General features: G+C 40.9%; 1 pseudogene; it reads left to right on the top strand.

The window, feature by feature from the left end:
* Nucleotides 1-592: 592 nt before the first annotated feature.
* LOC115514935 lies at nucleotides 593-7,701 on the top strand (annotated as a pseudogene).
* The last annotated feature ends 437 nt before the right edge of the window (nucleotides 7,702-8,138 follow it).

Genomic DNA, 8,138 nt, shown 5'->3' with positions numbered 1-8,138 from the left:
TTCTCATGAGTCATGACTTACTTTGGTTATTTAGATGGCTAGAGATAACTCAAATTAGAGATTAACTAAACTGTTAATATAGTATGCATAATGGTTTTGACTCCTTTTAAACTTTTATCTTGGATACCATGACCTGATGAATGAAGGAGAAAAACTGCACTTAGAAATGTCAGTAACTCTATTAGCAAAATTTACTGTCCATTCACATTATTCAGTGCTTCATTTACATACAGATATGCTACTTCCATCTTTTTAACCTGAGGAATCATTGTTTTTTACTCCTCTCATCATGTATTTCATATTATTCCTTCATCAGTGCTGGTCGCTGTAGATGCTATTCACTGCTTACTAAACCAATAGGATGAACCATGTCTGTGTCAGTAGCTCAATGCAGTTTCAAAAACTCTCTTCTATTAGACAAAAATAAAATGTCTGTGTCATTGTTAAGAAATGTCTCAGCATAAGTGGTAGAAATATGTGGCTGCCATAAAAATACACCTCTCAGACTTCCTAGGGAGGATTGCATAATTGACTGCTGGCCCTAGCTGCCATAATCTGAAAGTCATTACCACATCACATTCATGTTGAGGCTATGCTTCTCCAGCATTGCTCCCAGCCAGTGACAGAACGTAGAAGGTGTATAAGGCAGGACTATTCTGAGACTTGGGGCTCCTCTGATGGGTAATTTTGGCTTAAAGATTTGGCCTTGCTGAAACTTTTTTTAGAATTTCACTGTAGGCTATGACTCTTCCTTTCCTCTCTCCTTGACAGCGATCAGACTCATCAGAGTTTAATGGCTCTCACAGTCTCCTCTAGTTCCCTCCCATTTTCTCTTACTAGCACATTCCCCAATAAAGTTCTTGCACATCTGATCCTGTCCTGGCATCTGGTTTTGGGAGAACCCAGACTAACACAAGTGGAACTGAGGAAACAGATATTAAGATGGAAATTTGGGACTAGCTCACTCATCATGCAACAGGCAAAGAGAACACCTTCCTGGTTGGTAGGTGGGGCATGAGAATCTCTTGCTTAAGTAGGACCCCAATTGCTAAAAATTTTACTACTGGCAGCTTGGCAAATGTTAATATGGAGGGAATGCTTTTGCAGGTGTGGCTATTTGGACATTTCAAATATAATGGTGTAAAAGATGCCTACAAAGAGAGTGGAGTTAGTTGACTACTAAGTTGTATTAACCACCTGATGATGGCTAATGAGAACTAAGGGTCATTAGCAGGCAGTTAATGGAAAAGTGTGAAAGTCAGAAGTTGTCTTTGATAACTTAGAAAGCAGACATCTCTTGTAGGAGAAGAACTGAGAGGCAGGAACAGCAGGGTAGCAATACAATAGATTGAGAAATATGACTCTTTTTGAGTGCTTAGCCAATGCCAAGGCCAGTAGTCTAGTATGGAAAACTTGGGGCTTGAAAACTTGGAATGGGTCAACTAAATGGAGGCCTCTGAGCATATTGCAGACCCCTATGAACCTTCTGGGCTTGCAGAGGTGGACCCACATTTCCCTAGTAAGAGTTAGTATGTCTGCTGTGTTAAAAGACACTACAAAGGTCTAGGAAGAAATGATATTTCCCACCATCAGCCCAAAGGCTCTTCCAAACTCCTTTCTTGGCTCTCAGGCTAAAAATCAGTATCATGACTGGGGATATTATGAGCTTGAAAGAGATTATACACTGAAAGGATTGCAAGAATATGCAAGCAAGAGACAGGAAATATCGCTTGGAGTGGATTTTTAGATAGCTTGAACAGGGGGTAAAATATACAAATGGATGTCATAATTCATTGATTTGGGGGCACTTTCTCAGAATATGAGATTTGATGTTCTAGAAAAGTTTCCAGAGGATGAGGCAAATGGGCTGCTATGGTGGTGGCTCTTTGAAATCTGGGGGAGATGGTAACTCTGATGGTTGATTTTTATGTGCTGTGGTGATTGGGACAAGAAGTGTTCAGGTATCTGGTTTAACATTATTTCTGAGTGTGTTTATGTTTGTGAATGTATTTTGGAAGACATTAGTACTTGAATTCATGAAGTGAGTAAAGCAGATGGTCCTCCCCAATGTGGGTGAGCATCATATACTCTGTTGAAGGCCTGACTAGAATAAAAAGTCAGAAAGTTTAAATGGACTGCTGAGCTGGAATTTCAATATTTTACCCTCAGAGATTCTGAGGCTCCCAGGCCTTCAGACTTGGACTGGAGTCTACACCATTGGCTTTTGGCTCTCAGGCCTTTGAACCACCACCTCTTCTGGGTATTTAGTTTGCAGATGGCAGATCAAAGAACTTTTCAGTTTCCATAGTTACATGAGCCGATTCCTTATAATATATATCATACTCTGTTGATTTCGTTTCTCTGGAAAACCCTGGCTAATACAGATTTAAGTACCAGGAGTATCTGAATCATAAAAGCAGAGAGTCACAGTCCTTCCATCAATTAACAGACTTGAGTTAGTTTACAGATCCAGAACTCTTTGAATGAAGGGAAGTTGGATCCCTTGGAGTTAGAATCCCAGTACAGTACCAAAAATTTGTAATATTAACCTTTCTTCTAGCCTTCCCCAATGGGACCTTTTATCAGGGTAACTGTGCGTTGGGGAAATGGAAACAATCAGAGCTTTCAGGAATTACTGGACCCTGGATCTGAACTGACACTAATTCCAGGAAACCCAAAACATCACTATGGCTCACCAGTGAGAGCAGAGTCTTATCGAACTCAGGAGATTAATAGATTTTTAATTCAAGTGCATCTTACCGTGGGTCCAGTGGGTCCTCCAACCCATTCTGTGGTTATTTCCCCTGTTCCAGAATGTATAGTTGAAATAGATATACTCATCATCTGGCAGATTTCTTACATTGGTTCCTTTACCTATGGATTCGGGGCTATTGTGGTGGGAAAGGCCAAGTGGAAGCCACTAGAACTGCCTCTAGTTAGGAAAATAGTGAACCAATATTGCATTCCTGGAATAATTGCAGATATTAGTGCCACCGCCAAAGAGTTGAAGGATGCTAGGGTGTTGATATCTACTGCATATCCACTCAACTTCCCTATTTAGCCTGTGCAAAAGACAGATGGAACTAGGAGAATGACAGTGGCTGAGAGCAGACATAACAAGGTGATGACTGCAATTAAGCTGCTATACCAGATGTGGCTTCAAGCACGTTAACATATCCCCTGGTACCCAGTATGTAGCTATTGATCTGGCAAATTCCTTTTTGTCATTCTTTCTAATAAGGTATACCAGAAGCAGTTTCTTTCAGCTGGCTAGCAGTACAACTTCCCTTTCTACCTCACAAGTATACCAACTTTTCAGGCCTATGTCATACTTTTCTTCTCAGGAATCTTGGTTATCTTTCCTTTCCACAAGATGTCACACTGATGGCATTATGCTGATTGGACCTGAAGAGCAAGACACAGCAACTGGTCTATAGTTATTGGTAAGACATTTTCATGTTAGAGGGTGAGAAATAAATCTAACAAAAATTCAGGGGACTTCTACCTTGGTGGAATTTCTAAGGTTCCAATGGTGTGAGGCATGTGGAAATATCACTTCTAAGGTAAAGGATACATTGTCGCATCTGACTCCACCTATGGCCAAATAGGCACAATGCCTAGTGGGCCTCTTTGGATGTTAGAGGCAACATATTCTTCATTTAGGTGTTTTATTCTTGTCCATTTACTGAGTGATCCTAACAGCTGATAGTTTTTGCTTGGGACACAGAATAGGAGAAGACTCTGCAACAGATCCAGGCTGCTGTGCAAGGTGCACTGCTGCTTGGGCCATATAATCTAGCAGATCCAGTGGTGCTTGAAGTGTTGGTGGCAGCTAGGGATGCTGTTTAGAGCCTTTGACAGACCCTTGTAGGTGTATGCATTTAGGAAATTTTAGCAAAACCCCGCCAATCTCTGCAGATAACTACTTTCCTTCTCAGAAAAAGCTCTTAGCTTACTACTTAGTCTTTGAACCATGGATCACAAAGTCACCATGCAACCTGTGCTATCTATCATCAGCTGAGTGGCATCTGACCCACTAAGCCATAAAAATTCACATGCACAGCAGCAATGCACCATCAAATTGAAGTGCTATATATGTGATTGGGCCTTAGCAGGCCCTGATTGGGCCTTTATGTAAGCTACATAAAGAAGAGGTACAAATGCACAGATTCCCTATAACTGCTACACAGCTTTCTCTCTTCCATCCTGAATCTATTGCTATATGGGAAATTCCTTATGATCAGTTAACAGAGGAAGAAAAAATTCAGGTCTGGTTTACAGATAGCTCTGCAATCTTTAAATGATATGCAGGCCTTACCTGAAAGTGGACAGCAGCAGCATTTCAGTCCTTATCTGGGACATCCTTGATATTAGTTAAGAGAAAAACCTCCCAGGGGGTGGAACTTTGGGCAGTGCACCTAGTTGTTCATTTTGCTTGGAAGGAGAAAGGATCATACGTCGTATTATGTACATTTCATGGGGCTGTGCCCAGTGGTTTGGCTGGATGGTCAGGAACTTAGAAGGAACAAAATTGGAAAATTGGTGACAAAAAAATTTAGGAAAGAAGTATATTGGATAGGACTCTCTGAGTGGTCAAAAAACGTGAAAATATTTATGTGTCATGTGAATGGTCACCAAAGGATGAGCACAGCAAAAGAGAATTTTAATAACCAAGAGGATAGGATTACTCATTCTGTGAATACCAGTCAGCCTCCTTCCCTACCTATCCCTGTCATCACCCAATGGACTCACGAATAAAGTGCTATCTGGCAGGAATGGAGGTTATGAATGGGCTCAAGAAAGTGGATCTCCATTCATGAGGATTGATCTGGCTACCACCACTGCTGAGTGCCCAGTTTACCAGCAGCAGAAACCAACACTGAGTCCTCAGTATGGAATCATTCTCCAGGATATTCAGCCAGCTACTTGGTGGCAGGTTGATCACATTGGACCCCTTCCACCATGGAAGTGACAGTATTTTGTTGCTACTTCAGTGGACACCCTGAATACAGATTTTTCTTCCCTGAACACAATGTGGGGAAGGAAACTACTGCCAAAACTACTACTTATGGACTTACAGAATGCCTTATCCCCTCTTACGGTATCCCACATACCATTGCTTCTGATCAAGAAACTCCAGAGCAAAAGAAATGTGGCAATGGGCCTATGCTCATAGAATTCACTGTTCATATCATGTTACCCTCAATCCTGGAGCAGCTGGCATGATAGAATGCTGAAATGGCCTTTGGAAGACTAGTGCCAACAAAGTGGCAATACTTTGCAGGGCTGGGGTAAGATTCTCCGGAAGGGTGTATATGCTCTGAATCAGCATTGGGTATGTGGTGTTGTTTCTACCATCCCCTAAGGATATGATCAGAATTAATATAGTTGGCAATTGGGCTAGCCTCCACATTAGACCCTGGCCTATAGGTAAGAGATCATAGGAAGGAGACTAAATGAAAACCTCTGAAAATGCCCATGACCAAGATAGTAAGCCAAAAATAATATTGAATCCAAAGTGGGAAAAACAGATATGAATAACAAGGTCAAATCCCTAAATAATGAGGGATTTGTGATTCTTATCATATCATATATTAAGTATTCCAGTCTTGCCCTGCAGAAGCTTGGAGAGTTTGTAGAAGCTTATGCACTAATGCATGGTTAACTAAGTAGTATCACTGGTTCCAGTTGTTGTGCTGAACATGGTGTCACTTTAGAGAAGATTAATAAGGTCTCAGGTACATGGTATATGGCCATTGATTTTATAATTATGCTCTTTTCCATTCCAATAAAAAAGGATCAGGAACAGTTTATATTGAAATGGGATATAAAAGAATATTCATTTATAGTTTTATTCAAGTATAAGCAAACTGCATGGCCCTATTATAATATAATCTAATGAAATATTGAATGCTTGGATATCCCACAGGACAGACAGCATAGTGATCTATTGCACTGATAACATAACATTATGGTAATTAGATGGGATAAGAAAAAAGATTTTAGGGCACTGGAAATATTATTAAGACACAGGAGCTCCAGAGGATGGGAGACTAACTCTATGAAGATTTAGGGGTCAGTACTTTAGTGGAATGTCTAGGGGTCCAACAGTCAGGGGCATGCCAGGATATCTCAGGAAGTAAAAGAAAAATTTCTGTATCTTATGGCTCCTACCACATAGAAGGAACAACAGAATTTTATAGGCCCTTTGGATTTGGATCCAACACATTCTACACCTAGAAATATTGCCCGAGCCCATATGTTGGATGTCATTGAAATCTGGTAGCTTCAGGTGACATCTGAAGGAGGAAAGGGCTCTGCATCAGTTTTGGGTTGAAGTACAAGAAGTTCTGCTGCTTGTGCCTGAAAGTATCAATGGTGAAAGAACACACAGTATGCAGATTATGGCAAGCTCCACAACAGTTGCACCAACATTATTCCTCAAACTCACAACTTGGCCATAGAGGAGATCTCACACCACAGGAGCAGCTGAAGGAGGAGAAAAGATCTGCGTTTGAGTATGGTTTTGTGTAAGCTAGAAATGGATGGTGGTTGCATTACATCAATATTCAAGGGTGGCCTTGGAATTACAGTGGGGAAGAAAAGAAAGATATATATATATATATATATATATATATATATATATATATATATATATATGTATATACATATATATATATATATATATACACACACACACACATACATATATATATGTATAAGGGTATGGGTGTGAAGATTTTTGTTTTGCATGTCAACATCCACAAGGAAGTATTTGCCATGAAGGATACATTAAACAACAAAATAAACATAATGACTAGGTCAGTTGACATTAGTCAATATTCATCATAGAATACCCCAACATTAGCACAATTGGTATGTGAACAGAGTGGACTCAGTGGCAGAGATGGAAGCTAGTCTTATCCCAATAGTATGGACCCTGACTTACCAGGGTTGATACAACTTTACAGAAACAGAGACCAATACTAAGATCTGTTAAAGAAGACCAATCAGCCATTCAGTGGCAACTCGACTGTACTGGACCCTTTCTATCCAGGAAGAGTCAGGATGTTGTATTCCTAAAGAGAGATACCTATTCTAGGTACAGAATTGCCTCTCCTATTGAGCTTCAGCTACCACTGCTATCCAGAAGGCATGGTCCACAAGCATAGATCCCACACATCACAGCATTTGACCAGCAGAGTAACTTGGCGTGAAGGGGTTTCAGGAGAGAGACAACAATCATGGGATCCACTGACTGTATTATATTCTCCACCATGCTGAAGCAGTCAGTCTCATACACTCATAGAAAAGCCTTTTGTTAGCATAGCTAAAGCACCAGGTGAGGGGCAACACCATGAAAGGATGGCTACTACCCTTCGGATTGCAGTATATGCATGAAGTGAGAGGCCTCTATACACTTCTGTATCCCCTGTAGAAAGAATACATGGATCTGGTAATCAAAGGGGAAGTAGAAGTGATAACAGCACCATCACTTCCAGTGACCCACTAGGAGATTTTGTGCTCCTGTCCCTGAAGCCTTGGGCTCGATAGTTACCCTTTTGCCAGGGAACACAGTAAAGTTTCTCCTGCACTGTACATTAGTAGGCTGCCAGGGCACTTTGGACACCTTGTTCCTAGGTACCAGGAAGTAAGAAGAGGAATCATCATCTGGAAAGTGTCATTGATCCTGATCTGTAGGAGAAGGTAGGACTGGATTTCACAACAGGGCAGGAATAAATGTATTTGGAATGTAAGTGATCCACTTGAGTATTTTCTGCTACTCACTCTCCCCATTGTATCTGTGAACAGATACATAGAGCAATGCTGACTTGAGGAGGATGTGATAAGCAAGAGTTGGAGGCCTTAAAAATGAAAGTTAAGGTTGTATCACAAGGTTAATTATCAAGTATATCTAGTTCTTGATATGTGAGGGTGAGGGACATTTGGAAAGCCTTAGGGAAGAAGGAGAAAATGAGTTGCTGGTCTGAGATTGGGTTTTGGCTCATCCCATCAACATCTGGTTTTTCCTCAGGAAAGAGTCCCTTGGGGATCATGCGGTGGGCGACCCCAAACTCATGTGACACAGTTGTGTACTGTAGCTGCAATGGAAATACACCATTTGTAGCTCCTCCTGT

This window comes from Lynx canadensis, chromosome B2, assembly GCF_007474595.2.
Source record: "Lynx canadensis isolate LIC74 chromosome B2, mLynCan4.pri.v2, whole genome shotgun sequence".
NCBI lineage: Eukaryota > Metazoa > Chordata > Mammalia > Carnivora > Felidae > Lynx > Lynx canadensis.
The sequence above is the reverse complement of the archived record's forward strand: the minus strand, read 5'-3'. Positions and strand labels throughout refer to the sequence as shown.